Below are 18409 nucleotides of genomic sequence, written 5' to 3' on the forward strand. Positions count from 1 at the left end.
ACCACCAAGGTATTTAGAAATCCCAAAAGGCTGATTATCAAGAGCGTTGAAAATATAGACGTTACTCTTTCTAATAAACTGATAATTGAGTATGGATGGGCATGAGTACTCCAGTGCTCCATGTGGACATCAGTATTCATTCATTGTATAGAGTGATCGCTGCCCAACCTCCCACTTGTGAACATGATTTTAATATATATATTTTTTTTTACTATTTAAAATGGGTAAAATCTTATTTCATTATAGAGCAGCGTGCAGCATACTGCTTCCCTCAGCGCCTCCTTGCCCCGCTGTAACTTGCTCTCTCTCGGTTAATCATAAGACACTAGGAGACAAGTGCTGTGGGAGTGTGACCTCTGCACCCTCGTACAATTGGCGAGAGTCCGCCCACACAATCACACACACAGTGACAGGGCTAACTGGCTAATGTTAACAATAAATAATGGGTTACATGAATCCAGCTTTCGTTGTCGATGTGAGTTTGCTGGGACCGTTAAATGGCTGTGTTGGATGTTAGCCTCCACCACTGGTGTCACTGGGAGGAGAGCTGCTTGTAGACGGTCCTTCAGCGCTGCCACTAACCTGTGTAACGGCAGCAACAGAAAGTTTGCTGATTTTCTTATGTTAACTTTGAATTTGTGGTTCAGTAGGTTCGTTAAAGCCCGGTCGTTCAATAAATGAATTACAAATTGCACTTGTTTACCACTGTTAACCAAATTACATTCGTACTCTATGATAATTTCAGTATTTATTGAGGTGAGGTATTGTAGTGCACAGCATGCATCACCAGAGGTCGGTCTCAACTGGTGGAACATGCTGCTGAGCTAAGAGATGGCAACTGCAAGTGGTGGGGATAATGTTACAGGACTATTAAAAAGCCACCCAGCAACAACAGAGGGCGACAGTGGGAAAAACAGCAGAGCCAGGTGAATTAAAGGTTTATTTCGACCAATCCAGACTTGACTGTTGAAACAGCAGAAAGACTAACCAAGACGGTTTTTGTCCAGTTTGAATGAAGTGTGTTTTACGATGAGGTAACAAGGCCATTAAAGAGAGAAACTGGAATTCAGAAGATGTATGGTTGTACTTAACTGGCTAGCTAATTAAACTAATGTTAGCTTCAGGAGTTGGTTGAAAGCAGACTTTTTAGCATTTCATTTTTTTTTTATTTTTTTTTTAAATGGGAGCCTTGTAAATTGTCTTAACATATGCGCTTCATGGCTAGATACATGCTAAAGCGACATGTCCCAGGCAAAAAGCCAGCGTCCTCTTCCAAAATGTGTGTTTTCATTTTTATATCACAAAAGAAAAGGCTTTCAGGATGAGGACTAACTGATGTGTTTGACAAATATATGACTATCCTGGGTAACGCTGGCTGGGGTTGCTAGTTACTAACTGCAAGAAGTTAGCCAGAAATGCTAAGTATTACAGCTAACAATAAAAGAAAAACACGTTTGCACTTGTGTTTTGGTTTTGTAATGGCTAAAAAAAACCGCCTACACCACCCTCTAGACTCTTTAAATTCACGCTTACTACAGTCCCATGCACACCTCTTAAACACGCAGAAAAATTCAAAGGCCTGTTTTGCCTAGTTACAGTTGCTAAGGGTACAACTGGATATTCAGCGTTCAGAGGGGTTTAGCAAAAGGTCAATTGTCTCAAGAAGCTAAAAAAGTTTTGTTAGTTCAGAATACATTTTCCTTTCCTGTCCATCACATTTGATTTAGTTTGACTTTGGCTCACAGCAAAGACTCTGGGCCACAGTCAGTCACGTCGGCTGCACATTCAGGTGCTGAAAGATGGGCCAGTAGGAGGCAGGGAGGAGGAAATTGATGGCAGAGGGAGAGATGCGTGAGGAGTGGAGGTTATCCACCAGCTGAGGAAACACGGCGGCTGGCATGCCCAAGCTTTTTGTGGTGAAAACCAGCTCTGGGGCCAATGAAAATGTTTGTGTAGAAACATTTAAAACATCCACACAGGAAATAAGAAGACTACTCTTCACTGACAGGAAACATACATCCTCTTACACACACAGTACAGCGGCCCAGCACAGGACAAATTCTTCCTGACACCGTGGGTAGGACTTGTAAATGTGCTGTATTTCCACCATAGGAATTAAATGTCACAGTGGCACAGTTGGCTGTTGAAAGCTTTACACATTCCAGTGCACTGATTGAAGAAGCAGATACAATCATCATGCTAAACTCCACTGTTTTCTTTTCATCCTGGTCTGAATTTACAGTCCTACTGTGCATCACTGCAGCCTTTAGGTGAGCATCAGTGTCATTTTATGCTAGAGCCTAATGAAACTTGATATGTTATCAATGGCAGTGGACATTTAGTCAGATTTTTTTAACAAAAATACAGACACGTATCTTTCTATTAACCTCTTCCTGGAGAGGATGTATTGAGGAGTTTTTGCATGTAGTGCACATCATGCACATCCAGAGGTCAGTGTGGTGCAACAGGCAGCTGAGCTGACTGTGACCGGTGGAGATAAAAACACATTCTCACTCCGACTTCTTCACATATCAGCGTTTGGTCACGGACTTTCCACATCGAGATACAACATGCAGGGTACCCTGGGTGTGTTGCTTGTTGACGTTTTGGGACGCCATGTCACTCTGTTTTCAAAATACACTTCTGTTTTCACAGGAAATCTACAGTTTGCATACATATTTTTGGGCAGTCGTGACACCAAAAAGAGGAAATTACTGGACCTGGAGCCAGGATTCTCTGTCACCGGTAAGCCGTTATTTTGCGCCGCGGAGCACTATGGCCGCCGTATTTGACAGGAATACATTCCTGTCTGTGTCTGTGACCCCCGTTCAACCACATCCGGCAGGATTCGCCTTTCGTTTCTGCTGCTGGTTGAAATCTGTACTCGCACAGCATGCTCCTGAATGATTTCTTTTGCTCCCACAAAACTATTTTTAGTCGCAAATGCGAGTAAAATGCTCGCACCGTAGAGCTCTGTAGAAAACAAATCAGGCTGTTTGAATGCGTCATCAAAACACGCCGCTATTATTATTATTATTATTATTCAGTTAAGTTTCTTTTGTGCATTTATTACACAGGAAAAGTGTGTGTGTGGGGGGGGGGGGGGGCAGCACAGCGCCGCACACTAATACTACCATATACCCTGGTGAAATTCCAGGAAGGTATAAAGGCATGAAAAATTAGATACCACCCAAACCTAACGTATATATAAGAATTACAGCAGCAGTTTACCAGCTTCACCATCTTAGCATGTTAGCATGAGTGTGTTTCTAACATTAAAACATATTCAACTTTTGGGAAAAGACAAACCAACATCACGCTGCAGTGGCCAGTTATGCAACCTGCAATCAGACCAGAAACACGCCCACAGTCAGGAACAAGTAATACAGTCTCTCAATACTCAATACTGTCTATCATTAGAAATCAGCACAACCATTAGAAATGGGTGTGCTGGAGACTGTCCCAGCTGACATGGGGCGAGAGGTGGGGTACAGTGCATCAGCACACTGCTCAGTGCAGTGCAGTGCAGGGCAGTACAGTGCAGTGCAGTACAGTGGAGTGGCAGAAAATGGTCTAAAATGACAACACAATCATTTATCGCACTTATTTCTGGGACAATATATCACCCAACATGAGTAGTTATTGTGACAGGTCAAGTTTTGACAGCACTTTGGGTGCAAAGCCAAGAGGCTCGTCTCACCACTACACTGCCGTTACGCTTGTTGTTTGGAGGCAGATGTTACGCAGAGCCTTGACATCATATCCAGGGGATAATGTCAGTATATATGAGTCAAGTACAGACTTTGCTGATCCAGTGCGAATGTGCTGCACTAAACACAGACGCGGGGGCGTAATTTCTAAGTCACATGACGTCCCCTGGTAGTCCCGTGCGAATACGGCTTAATACTCTACTTCACTCCAAGTCTCTGCTCTCAATTCAATCTGCTATTAGCTGCCATCTTTGCCAGTGGAGAGAAAGGCATGTCATTTTATCTGCCAGGCTAATAAACATGTCAGATCCAAATGTCCCGAGGCATGAATGGCAATAGAGAGGAGGCATTACTGCTAATGGAATTACAGACATGTCACAGAGAGGCATGAAGTTTGTATATACCCTCTTTTTTTCTTCTCTCAAAGCCCTGTACGGCCTGGACTGGACACCAAACGAGGGAAAATGTGTCTCAGGGTAGAAACCACAAGAGATTCAGGTCTGTTGAACCTTCACATATAATGGAGGTGAAACAAACAGAAACTGTGGACCTGGAGATGACATCACCAGCCAAAGCTCTGTTGCCAGACGCTCAATGTGGGGAATATCTTTTTTCCAACACTTGGCAAGGGAAACATGTACACTCCAATCCCCTTTTATTGCTATTTACCTCTTTGCCAAGCTTTGTTGAAAGCACATAGTTTCACAAGATGAATGTGAAACTGAAAAAGAGCCTACAGCACAGCTCCTACCATCACCCAGCCGTCCCTCAGGTTTCAGCTCTGCACATTATCTGTGTGCTTCTAGTCGTCCTGAGCCAAAGTGTTTTAGTGTTGATTCTTCCCACCTATAAAGGATTCCTGCAGCAGTGTGCGCTCTGCTTTTAGCTTTGTATCTCATTGAGCAGCCAGAGAAGTGCGGCAGCATCATAACGGATAGCTCAGGCGGTCTGACCCACAACAGAACAGCACTCAGCCACCCCACACTTTTTCTAAATATGTACACAAGTGCACAGGAGAGCGCCAGGGAGCCCAGAGGAGACCGCGCTGGCTCTCGCTGCTACACCCGCGAATCATTAATCCACCGTCGGACAGGCAGGTCGAGCCGGAACGTTTAGACACTGCGGGCCAGGTGATTTATGGATCGATGTAACCTCTGGAGTTTAAAGATAACAAGAGCAACTCTCGCCTGGGATAGAATACCTCTGCACTGAGCTGATACTGTAAAACCACTTTAAAGACATTTCATCCACTCAACAGCGAAGCGTGAGTTAGAAAAATTGTGTGAGTTATGCGATAGAGAGGGTTATATGTTACAAAAGACCCCAGCCCTTATAGTTTAATAAAACGCTGAAATGGAGCCGGTGTAACGCCAGCAGCTTATAGCCTCTTTTAGCAGCTTAAAAACAGACGGAGTTTAATGAGAAGTCGTTAATGGAAATATTATTGGAGCGTACTGTTAACAGCCTCTCTCAGGCCAAAACCATTTCCTTCTGACTTCTTTGTACACGCAGTTTAGATCGAACATCACTCACTCACCCCCTCCAGTGACCTCCGCCAGCTCCCACCAGCTCTCCGCTACACAAACCAGCACCTGCAGGACCGAGGAGAGTGCCAGTAACTCACACTGTGGCAGATCCCAGCGCAGGCCTTTCTGGGTGAAGGCCTTCCTGCACATCGAGGATTTACTTTGATGACAGAGTCCGCCACTTCCTTAGCGGGCCTCACGTTTAATGGAGTGCAAAGTTCTCTCTAATATTTCTACAGGTGTTAGGGACGTGAATACTGAAGCACAGGGGTCTTCTTTTAATGCAAGGTAAAATTATTCACAGAAAGCAGACAGGAGATATGTAGAGCAAAGGAAGGTTATAGGAGCTTGACTTTTTAAAGATGGTGTGCAAACTATGTGGTTTAATTTATAGACTGTCTGCACATTTGTTTAAAGAATTTGCACTCAGCTATTTATCATATAATTTAGAGCTTTTCTTGGCGTTTTATTCTTGCAGAAGTCTGTTTTTCTGGCTGAAAAAGTAAACTAAGAAAACATATTCTATCTGTGTTACATTAGATGTTGGTTATGCAGCGTGTGGCGAGGATATAACCTCCTCTCATCACTCCACGGGACAACACAATTTGTCTTCATTTGCCACTAAAAAAAAATCATTCACCCTTTGATACCAACGACCGCAAATTCAGCTAAATAATGAGGGAACGCAGACAGATTGCTGTTATTCTGCTAACACTCATTTCTGTGGCTCACACAAGAAGCATTCTCTGTGGTAGGTGTTGTTATGTTTAAAGGCACTGAGGAACAATCTAGCACTGTTTCCCCGGCCACATACAGCTGTCATCATCCCCATTCACAAGGCCTAGATGAGCAGGAAAACACTAATCATGTCATCACTGTTCTGCATAGGAGCAAGAGCCCTATTTAGCGAGATAGCAGCTTGTAATTACGCTGTCCTCCAGGGCTGTGGCATTGTGGTGGGCCCGGCTAACGCCAAGAAAAGCAGCGGAGGAGCTGATTAACTTGGACTTGCATCTTGCATTCTTTTGCAGTGCCTTGCTGCACTTAGCTGCTGCGTCCCAAAGCATCGTGTCTAATGATGTTCATTAATGACAAGTTTATGTTCCCGAAATACCTCACAGACCACCGCACACACACAGCGTAAACACACTAATGGAAACATGGTGCCACACATAAATTTTTATGTCTGCAGTTTGCTTGTACTACGTATCCTAATACACAAACAAAGACGCGGGCACACATATTGTAGCACTTGAGAAGGGGCTGAAAAGATTTTTCTTGGCCATAGTTGGATGCTTGACCCAAAAATATGTCAACAAAACTGAGTCTGCTGCCATGCTAGAGGCTATGGGGCAGTGTTAAATGCTAATGTAAGCATGCTAACATGCCAGGCAGCAACCTCCATGGCTGAAAAATGAAGCCAACTTGAAGTGCCAAAACCTGCAGTTCCTCTAATGTCCACTTGAGGCTGGCTCCAAGAGCGAGTCAATCCCCTCAGACCCCCATGTTGAAACTTTAGAGCAGAAATAAACATGTTTACAGCCTGGTACAAAAAACTGTTTTGGTCTCTATAGCTAATTTTCCTGTTCATGACAACTGTACAGCAGGTAATTTTTTATAGAGCTCAATCATTTAAAATGTTTTTAAGGCTCAAAGTTAAGCACAATTAAGGGCGTGCCAGCTTTGAGTGACAGCTGGGCTCTCTTCATTGACAAACTACCACAGCGACCATGCTGGTCAGGTAACGTAACCACGGCGTAACTCCAGATTCCCAGAGTATAGGCATTGCCGTAGCTGTCACTATCACATCAATCACCTAAAAAAGTCTTGTTCAGCGTTTGGTCTTACTCAAACAGCCTCTAAGTAGTCTGATGTTCAGTTTTTCAGGTAAGTTCATTTTGTTTTAATGGTTTAAGCCTTTTTTTTGCTAGCATAAACATGCATTAGCATTATCATAGTTAACCAAAATTGTAAATGCAACATGCTAACCAAGCTAGCATGTATTAGGGTTAGCTCCTACTCTCATCTACATATGGTCACTTCCGGCCCCAAAGATCCAAGATGGCAACGGCCAAAATGCCAAACTCAAGGCTTTACAATGGGAGTCTACAAACCAATGGGTGCCGTTACAACGCCTACGTCCATTATTATATACAGTCTTGGTGATATGCTCACATTCACAATGCTAACATAATGTTTGGCAGGTACATTGTTTAACATGTCATGCTAGTGTATTTTTTGCGTTGCGTTATTCGTGTGTGAGTTTCAATGCTAGAGTATTTTGTGTTGACTTGCTTCATACGTGCAAATAACTTGTGTCATGTGCGTGCGAAATCGCTGAATCAGTGAATGTGAATGTGTGGTACGTCCTCAGCATCAAACGTTCCTGAATCTCAATGTTGATTGGCTATCGCGGTGCAAAAACTTCAGATTTTTCAACTCTCATGAATAAGTGTATGACTCGTAATTGAACTACTCTCTTCAAGCACACCACTTAATTTGCATCATTTGCATCGTAATTTGTCCACCACAACCCCCGGGCGGAAATTCCTATCTAATCACTTCTTTACATTGACTTTATATGTAATTCACTCACACAATTGTTTCATTCGCTCCTGGTGTGAACACAACACGAGGTAGTAGCCTTGAGTATGCCATTAGTTGTCACTTTTGTGCTCTCTATTACAGAGAGAATACAACAATGCCTGCCATCTGTCCTTTGCAGGACACCATGGTTGTCCATTTCCATATAGGTTTCCATGTTTTTCAAACTATATTTTGCTCTAACCCCAGCCCCCAGGAACAGTGTTGGGCTTTGAAGCCAATCTAACATGGTAGCCAAAAAAGGAATTACAACTTCTGAGTCCGACGATGCCACTGGGCCCATGAACTTACACTGTGAAAGAGACATCTGTAAATCAGTGGATGCATTTTTTTGAGCATCGCAACCAACACAAAACATTTCGTTTCACTGTCAGAATCTGATCCATTTGGTCCAGTGACATTTATTAAGTCTAGAGAAGCCGCAAGATTAAATCATTTCATCCCCATTCAAGTTAGCAGAGCGCAAAACAAGGAGTTAGCCATTGTTTGTATTTGGGATTTATTTCTGAGAAAAAAGAAAAACTTTATTTTGCACTTGCCTTTATAGGAAATGAAGTGAGCTGCACTGTTGTAGACAGCAGTGTAGAGACGTACCAACAGGCAACGGCCAAAGAGACAGTGGGTCAGAATCGTATGCTAACATTTAGTTCTAATTGGCTCTAAACACAAAGTACAGCTGAGCAAGGGTCGACCGCTTATCGGACACGATATTGAGCATTTTTACAATGAATGGAATTTTTTTTAATTTATTTTTTTTCGTCACTTGGTTGCAGGAACACACGATGTTTCTGCTAGTAACATTTTGCTGTTACTCGAATAATAGCCTAGTTACTGGATGAGACTTAAGTTGTATGAGTGCTTGGATGCTGCAAGAGATGTGACCAGCGTTGGCAGACTACTATATATGCAAAAACGTTGACAGACCAATAGCTCTATTTTTTTAACGATAACGTTGAGAAGTTCTTTATTGCACCATTCAATTAAACGTACGCTTAAAGGCAACAAAGCTTCGTGTTGGAGTTTGTATTAGTCTAACTTTGATGTCGCTAGATGCAAAGGATCATTGTTATCTATTCTAAACATCACGGAAATCCGTCCAATAGTTGCTAAGATATTTCAGTCTGGACTGAAGTGGTGGACCAACAGACTCCAGAGCAAAGCACCAGACCTCCTCTCATTATTGGTCAAACCCTGACACACTGCGCTGTTGTGACGGTTGCAGGGTCCAGCACAGAGCTCCTGAAGACAGATCTGCATCTCCATTTACCCCTGAGAAACTCTGGAGATATTTTGGGCTGCTCCATAGAGATTTAACATATTGCCAGTCTTACATTTGGAAGTGCACATACCAGACAATAACCCAGCTATCACTAGGGCCACCTAGGCTTATTGTTTTTGGAGGGACATCCAGACTATTTATTGCCTGGTCTCAGTCTCAGTCTTCAGCAGAACTCGCTCTGCCTCCGCTGTAACTCAGTCTCAACCAGCTTTAGACTTGGTGAAATTTATTTGGACTGGCTTCAGGTGGACTTCCTCACACACAATCACAAATGGGTGACAAGTAAAGGAGCCACCACCCGAGGATATCCTGGTACAAGCTGCGAGCACGGCGTTCCTGGCCACCAGTATACTCACTATCTTTTGTGTGTAGTTTGTGTACAGTTAAGTCACATAGTTTTCAGCTTAAGAACATGTGAAGTCTTGACAAATAGATTATTTATAGAGTAGGAGTATGAAGCACGTAATGATAACAAAACCCTCTGCGAGGACACACTGTCGACGTAATCACAGTTATGGATCACAGTGTTTTACATGCATGGATTTTACTGCATAAACATCTCTGTGTTTTGTCAGCGATGGCCGAGCTCGGCCAGCAAGGTGAAATTAGGAAAACCTTATTTTGTGCTTTTGCAAAAACATAGCCGTGCGCTGCCACTACATCATGTGAAATTCTTTGTAAACAGACGTGATACAAGCGCATACCAGAGTTTTTAACACATACAGGATCTGCTTTATGTCCTGCCACAGTCATATTAAACACCTTTATTCAAAAGGGGGAAAATCCAAAGAGTGAAGACTGAAAACAGATTTTAAGAAGTAACGCAATCTACCATCACATCTTTTAATGATTTTACAAAATGCATTTACACTAGAGCCCGACAGATAAATCAGCCTATCACAGATATATCGGCTTAAATGTTGTCTGATATGCACCGATAAGAAAAGTACATTTTTAACAGACCACTATACAGAAAAAGAAGAAGAAGTAATGTAATTATTAAATTCTCAAGTAAGTTTATTGTTTCAGTGCACTGATTTGATTTTTAACAATTTAGTTTTTTGGTTAAACTTGAAAATATCCTGACTCCATTACATATCTTTGTCACAAGTGTTTGATATCCATATTTATATATATTTAAAGTATCGGCCAATATATCAATATCAGAATTTTTTACTCTAGTATTTACTCCCCAGTATTGTGATCGGCATCTACCCCAAAATTCCAGTATCAGTCAGGCTCTAATTTCCACATTACACATGCACATACAGTGAAAAAACGTTGCTCGTTTATTAAAGCTCTATATATTGCTAAGTTTTGCATATTGTTAACTTTTGTTTGTTTATGTGTATTGTTTAGTTTTTTGTTAATTATTTTTGCTGTAACAGTAAAACTTCCTGCTGGGATTTATAATAAAATATATGTCCATCTGTCTAAAATGGCGACACTACAAATAAAAACCTCCACAAGCCATCTGCTTTTTGCACAACCTGCTTGTTAAAATCAGAAGTGTGTTAAAAAACAACACCCCAATATAACTTCCCATAAGCAAAGCAAGAAAATGATAAATGTTTATCTGCATTCAACAAATTGTTTCACCCGAGGACATCTACGTAATCCTTCACCTAGGATCCAGCAGCATACCGATGGTGTGAAGATTAGAAGCTTATCCAATTAGCCCTGCGCTAAGACCGGCTGAGCCAATCAGGCACATCTAAAGGCCACGGCCACACTGAAGTGCTGCTGCCCGGGCCACCGCCGCAGATCAGTCAAGCCACAGAGGAAACTGAGAGGCCTGAACAGCAGAATAAAGAGTTATCCTCTGTTTGATTTACACCCTAATATTCAATTAACACCCTGTTTCTCAGATTGGTTTTGAAGTCAAGTATTAAAGAGAGGAAAGCTTAGGTAATTCAAGCATGAATAATATTATTACTGCGTGGAGAGACCCCACACTCTGTCTTTTAGATTTCTCTTTGTGCACATACAGACTTCAAAAACGGGAAATCCAAAAGGTTTATGTCGATTAAATTTCTGTTGTCGGCATGAATATTGTTTGATTGACACAGACTTTCAGGTTTTATAAAACTCAGCTTCCCAAACAGCACACTAAACCCACTGGGTCTTTCACTCAAATATGATAATAAAGATGGATGAGACTTGGTGGTCAATAAAACATCCTGCAGTTCAAGACAAACCACCGTGTTGGACCGATTCTAGCAGCACAAATTACAACAATTTGCCTGATGTCATTCATAATTAGAGGATCAGCTGTGCCAAAGCCTATGACATGATGGTTCTGGGCCACCTCTGTGGTTTCCTCTCCTGGATCTGACACTGAGCTCCCAGTAACAGATCCAAGAGGAGTTTCCATGTGTGGTAATGGTCTGCCATCATTCTCTGCTACACACTGCCCTCTGCAGGCCACAGGTGGCGCGGCTCTGGGTGGGAACAATAAACTTTTGAACTGATGTGCATAAAGGGAGACAGTGTTTTTTGGTCATGCTTCCTACTCAAAGATTAATGTTACACACAAGGAGCTTTAAAGAGATTTTGAATCGCAGTTTTGTGCCTTTCATGTTTGGCATAATTCACCCTGCTGCGATGCCACCCTGGAGGTCGGCTGCAGAGTGTGACTGAAGACTCTTTCAGCCAAGGTGCCACAGGTCATTTATGTCTCAGGGAGAATTATGACTATTTTTCCCCCATTTGTAATGAGGGCAACGCTCGGGGTACGTCGTCATGAATGTGTCTCCACCCGCACAGCTGGGTGGTCCGCCGAGCTGAATGTGACCCCAATAAAGACCTTTGTGCCGAGCGGCTCTGAGCAGCGCCTGCTCTAGCATGAACCTCACTTTTGTTGAAGTGTCAAGGGGCGCTGGTTCACAACACATTATGCAAAACACAAAGTATTAAACAGAGGGCCTGTTGAAATGTGTCGCAAAGACAGCGGCTGACTTTTATCATATAAAATGTGATCTTTCTGTCCTGGAATAAAGATGGAAGTTTAATTTGGCTTTTGTGCCATCGGTTTAAATTAATATGAAGTATATAACAACACAATTTAAGGGAACCTCAGTTTTTTTCAACCTGTGATTATTCCTGTGATTTTGTGTCTGAGTGACTAATCAGACAACTTTCGCAATTGGTCCAGTATTGAGAGAAACAGACTGCAATGTCATCCCTGTGGGCAACTGAGCACCGTCAATTTACGTTCACTTAAAGTGTTGATTTTTTAGTCACTGACAGGCTCAAATTATTACTCTAAGTGTCTGAAAACATTATGGAAAGGATCTCTACAAAGATAGACCATTTTGTTTCGGAGTAACATCCTTCTTGTTTAACCAGAAACAGCCAAGTAATAGCTATCGTCAACCCCACCAGACTCCATTTAAATATACAGCTATTTTATCATTGTGAGACACACTTTATTCAAAGTCGACAGAAACAAAATAAAACTCATAAAAACCGTCTTAAGTCTTCTCTCCACTGTTCCAACAATCATCAGCTCTGGTTTGTTTGACATTCACCCTAAAATCATTCAGTTGAAAATACACTGGATCTATACATGCTAAAATTACTGTTTATTTAAATGGAGTCTGGTGGGTTAGGTGATGGCAATTTTAGGTCTGTTTCTAGTTTTAAAAAAATGATCTAAAAATGTCTATTTCTGTAGGGATTCTTTCCTTAAACTGTCAGACACTTAAAATAATAATTTGAGCCTGTCAGGGACAAAAACAAGCACTTTTATTGGACGTAAATTGATAGTGCTCAATTGCCCGCAGTGTAGGTATTATATTGCAACTGGTATTAACTCGTCGGTTGCAAGTTAGTCAGAATGAAGGGTTACTTTTTGCTAAGCCAACGTTTTATTATCATAATTGAAACCTGAAACCATTTTGTGAATGGAACTATGTGAGAAATTAACTTAACTAAATTCAACAGCCAGTTGCATTTTTTTTTCAATATCACAGATAAGCAAATGTACATGGTATGATAACCATCAAGTTTTATATCACGATATACCTTGAAACCAGTATGTCGCTGCAACCCTATACTGGACCAGTTTCATAAATTGTTGTTCTCATTAGTCACTTAGACACAAAAATATTTAAACTCTAAAACCCAAATGTGTCTGTTTCTTTTTAAAAATATTGCTGTGCAAGTCACATTATGGGGGTTGCAAGTATCATCAGTCTTAATAGGTGACTTAATAAATAAATAAAAGAGAATATGATATGAAAAAGTGTATCTTCTTTAAAGTTATATACAGCTGAGGTGGCCAGTATTTGGGACGAGTGCAGCCAGTGGACCAGTAAACAGTGATGTCAACCGGCAGTGCTCATTTTATATCAATGTCTAAATCTTTACGACACTGTGGGACAATGTGTCAACTCACCCTCATTTTGTCAGCTACTATATGTAGTCCTCTAGGACTGCTTAAAGAGAAGGGGAATCCAGCAACACCCTGCAAATAAAAGGTACGAAATATATCATATACATTTTTTTGACTCATAAATTGGTACATTTATGCCAAAGTACATTTAATACGCCCCAGCCCTACAAAAACATGCATATTCTTTTTTTGGAATGTAACTTAATACACTGAGTCAAGTACTGTACTTAAGGACAATTTTGCAGTACTTGTACTTTGTGTATTTCCATTTTCTGCTTCTACTCATCTGTGAGGGAAATATGAATTTACAGCTTTAATTATTGTACACTGTCATATTCATTCATTCATTCATTCATTCATCTTCTAACCGCTTCATCCTCTTGAGGGTCGCGGGGGGGCTGGAGCCTATCCCAGCTGACATCGGGTGAGAGGCAGGGTTCACCCTGGACAGGTCACCAGACTATCACAGGGCTGACACATAGAGACAGACAACCATTCACACTCACATTCACACCTACGGACAATTTAGAGTCACCAATTAACCTGCATGTCTTTGGACTGTGGGAGGAAGCTGGAGCACCTGGAGGAAACCCACGCTGACACGGGGAGAACATGCAAACTCTGCACAGAAACAATTAATTCTTTGGTCTATAAAATGTCAAGAATGCCCATCTCAGTTCCAGAGAGTGGCTCAGGTTCACAAATACTGATTGAACTCTTCTAGGCCACGAAAATAACAAACTGAAATTCTTAATTTAGGTGGTGTTCCTCTTTTAGAATATTTTATGCCCATACTTCTGTACTTTACTTCAGTGATTATAAATGCGGGATTATTCCTTGTAAGCAAGTGTTTTTACACTGCAGTATTACTACTTGTGCGAATCTAAATACTAGGGATGCATGATGATAGTGGCCCCTCATCAGTATCGGCTGGTGCTGGTTATAAAATTAACTTTCAGAATCAGCCAACAGGCTATTTCTTATTTGGCACAATAAATTAATATTAAATACATTGAAAAGTATTCTGTTTCATGTCTCCATCTGCTGGTGGGCTGTCATGATAAAAGCACGCATGCATAATATGATGTTAATTCCACTACAGAGTGAATATATCGATACTTGTATCGGTTATCAGCCAAATAAGTTGTTAGGCTATATATTGGCAAAAATACTAAAATAAATAATTCTTCCACCACTGCTGTTTGCTCTCATGGGGGGCTGTGTAACCCGCTGTATATCCCAGCATGCACTGAGTGAGGGTGGGGTACTGAACACCTGAGACAGGTTGCCACTTTATCACAGCTAAATACACAGACAGACACAGTCATTGGCAACTTTAGAGTCGCCAATTCACTGCGAGTACTCAGCCGCTTCAGTTCGACACTGTCAACAACTTTTACTTCCGCTAACGTCACTCTTTGATAAATAAGATTTAAGTGCTGCATTTGTAAATGAAAATACTTTTCAAAAAAGACACTTTCACTTGTCATAGTAGGACAAGCAGAGGTGCCACTAATAACATCAACATTCAAGTGTCACAGGGAGCCCTTACAGAGCCTCTTGTATATTAGCAATTAGCATGAAGCTAACTGTCGGGCCACTTCATTAGGATAACGGTACAGCATGTTATCAACTAGCTGTTCACTGTAAGTGTCAAAAAGAAGTAAAATGAGACTCTAGACATTAAACGTAGTATATATAATCCTACAACAAGGCAGGCTGACGTCCAGTGTTTCATTTTGCCAAATAACGGTAGTTCTATTAAGCAAAATTAGCCGTTGTTTTGTTAGCATTCAGTTAGCATCACATTAGCTTACTTATCTTTGCTTGGATGATTGTGTAGTTTGCGCTTGGCTTGTAAATCTGAATGTTTGTAAATTAGTCGTTGGCCTCAAAAGATTTAATGTGTCTAAACAGCTGAGATGTAAGTGTCCCAGTGAGCTATGACAGTGTCTTGTATATTAGCATTAAGCTAACACGTTACAAAATGGAGCTAGCATGTTCCCCTGTATTATTTACATATTTTCCTACTGCGACACGTCAAAATGGCTTCCACTGAGGGAAAAGGCCTATTGTACTTTATGGGTAAGATATTTTAGGCCAACATAACCTACCCTTGATGACGACATTACTTCCAGGTGTGACCACAGGTGCATCCAATTAAGCTAATTAAAATCAGGCGCTGATGAGCTGCAGGAAATGACGTCATAATCAACGATGGGGATGAAAGGTAAGACTTTTTTTTTATTTATTATTTTATTTTTATTTATTTTTTACAAAATGGACACAAACTCCAGGATATTTGTGTATTTACAAATATAAAGTGAATTTAGAAATATTTATTTTTTTATTTTAAATTTTCTTTGGCATCAGGACTCTTTTCCTCCACAGAAACAGGGCGTCTGCAGGTCCTTAAAAAAATCTTAAAATGTCTTAAATGTCTTTTGCCGATATGCGATATGCCAATATACAACAGCTTATTTGGCCAAAAACTGATACCGATATCAATATATCCACTTTTTTTCCTACCTACTTTTAGTGATCATGAAGTTTCTGCTGTAGTGGAATTAGCGTCATATCATGCATGTATACTCTTATCATGACGACCTTAAATATTCTTTAATTGACTTTGTGACGTCTGAATTGCCACAAATGGTTTATCGAATTCCATTTATCCATTTGTTGATTTTTGTCCTGATGAGTTGAGCTTCTCTGCATGAAGGTCCACATGTTACAAATCTGTAAACATATCACTGAACCTGTACTGTCTTGTTCCTTTATACTTGCACTTACCTGCTGGCAAAATGTAAATTCACCTAACTCACTTAAATAGATTTCTGGATGTCAGATCATTGCTCTTGTTAAAATTGCATTAACACAAATTACTTTGAGCAACTGAGTGTTAAAGTCTCACATTCACTCACCAAAAAATAAAGCACTATGTATGTCAGATATTTCTATCTAATGTACTGTTTTACACTCGGATATGACGTGATGCTGTTTAACTGTTGCACACTGCACAAGCCTCTGAGACTGTAGCTCATGAACTCGACAGGGTGGGTCATGTAACATGTGAAATGTGATTATGTAGACCATGATACCATTTTATTGTGATCTGCTAAGTATTGCGATATATTGCGATTCATTACCTTTTTGAGGTTCAGTGCCGTACAGTCTAAGTACATACATGAAGCTTGATGTTTTGTAAATAATTAAAAAACATTATGCGACAAAGTGAAATCAAAATTAAAAGTCAGTTCTCTGTGGAGGCACCTATGGCAGTGATTTAATATTTTCAGGTTTCCTCATCTTGGCTGCTCTCTTGGATCTCCTTCCCTTCTCGCTTGCAGATTAGCTCATGTTGAGCCAAGTTGGATAGGGAGCATCATCACAGCAGCTATCATCATCATCCAATAAATGTTTCATGGAATTTAAAACAGGCGTTTGGCTGCGCTGCTCAGTGACTCCTACGGTCTTGTTCTGAAGCCACTTCAGTGTTGACTCAACAGTTTTGTTGAAAAGGTCACAGCCCTGTTGGAGAACTCAATTTAGGATCTTGAAGGAGGTCCTCTGAGGAATATTACCACAACAGAAACATAACACAGATATTATAATAAGAGTGTTGCATCAGATGTAAGTCATTAGATCATGGACTGCATCCGCCTGTGACACAGTATGAAGAGGAAACGCTGAATTATAGAGGACACTGGTTCCCAACCTTTCTCCTGAAGGAACCCATTTTTTATCACTGACTAAACTGATCCCCCTGACTGAGTGACAGATATTATGGATTTTATTTTTCTATGCATAGCAATAAAAGTACAGAACAGCTGATAAACTGTTCAATTAGCCCAAACAATAAATGCAATAAGCAGGAAGTTTGTGTAAAAGGAGCGTTTCGGTTAGGGATGTACGATGTCGATATGCGATATGCCAATATGTAACAACTTATTTGGACAATAACTGATACTGATATTTTTCCTACCTACTTTTAGTGATCATGAAGTCTCTTCTGTAGTGGAATTAACATCATATCATGCATGTATACTCTTATCATGACGACCCACGAGCAGATGTGAGACATGAAATGCAATTATTTTCAGTGTATGTAATGTTATTGTTAGAAAAAGCATGTTAGCCGATTCAAATAGTTCATTTTAAAGCGACTGATACCAATATTATCGTGCATCCCTAGCTTTGGATGTACTTTGAGCAGATTATTTCATGTGAATATGACATCAGACATAAGTCATATCTGATATTTTTAGGAAATTTTTATACAATTCTCTGTCTGACTAAAGTCCATCCATCCATTTTCATCTGCTTATCCGGGGCCGGGTCGCGGGGGCAGCAGGCCAAGCAAAGCACCCCAGACATCCCTGTCCCCAGCAACACTTTCCAGCTCCTCCTGGAGGACTCCAAGGTGTTCCCAGACCAGATGAGATATGTAATCTCTCCAGCGTCAGAGCAGCAGCTCTACTCCGAGCTCCCTCCGGACGTCCGAGCTCCTCCCCCTATCTCTAAAGGCCTGAACATACTTGGGCGTACTATAAGCAGAGCGGACTCCACGAGGAATGTCCGCAGTCATTCGGGCTTTCATAGTCGAGCGCACTTCTGCGTTGTAGTTTCCTGTAAAAATGTCTGTGAAAAATCCCCGCGATGTGAAAAATACATGCCGAGCAGTCACTGGTGTGCAGAGCGGAGTCTGCGCGGTCGTAAAATCTGAGCTTTGTGCGCACAGGGCTTGTGGACGTCCGCTTTGAGTCCGCACAGACCTCCGCGGACTCCGTTACGCGTACGTTCCGCCCGAGTATATTCGGGCCTTAAGGCTGAGCCCTGACACCCCACGGAGGAAACTCATTTCCGCTGCTTGTATCCGTGGTCTCCTTCTTTC

At 41.3% G+C, this 18409-nt stretch overlaps 2 protein-coding genes across 3 annotated transcripts in view; one reads left to right on the forward strand and one right to left on the reverse strand.

Moving 5' to 3' along the window:
- Positions 1–15691, reverse strand: part of LOC125879065 (phosphoinositide 3-kinase regulatory subunit 5-like) — a 135779-nt gene extending 120088 nt beyond the window's left edge. For both annotated transcript variants that reach the window (XM_049560673.1, XM_049560671.1), the window contains exons 1-2: positions 15630–15691; positions 13519–13587 (exon numbers count right to left, since the gene is read on the reverse strand). The gene's annotated coding sequence lies outside the window, so the exon portion shown is untranslated. The remainder of the gene's footprint in view (positions 1–13518; positions 13588–15629) is intronic.
- The window catches only part of kri1 (KRI1 homolog), a 602835-nt gene that overhangs the window by 443920 nt on the left and 140506 nt on the right, over positions 1–18409 (forward strand). The window lies entirely within an intron of this gene.

Source organism: Epinephelus fuscoguttatus, linkage group LG19 (assembly GCF_011397635.1).
Source record: "Epinephelus fuscoguttatus linkage group LG19, E.fuscoguttatus.final_Chr_v1".
Classification (NCBI taxonomy): domain Eukaryota; kingdom Metazoa; phylum Chordata; class Actinopteri; order Perciformes; family Serranidae; genus Epinephelus; species Epinephelus fuscoguttatus.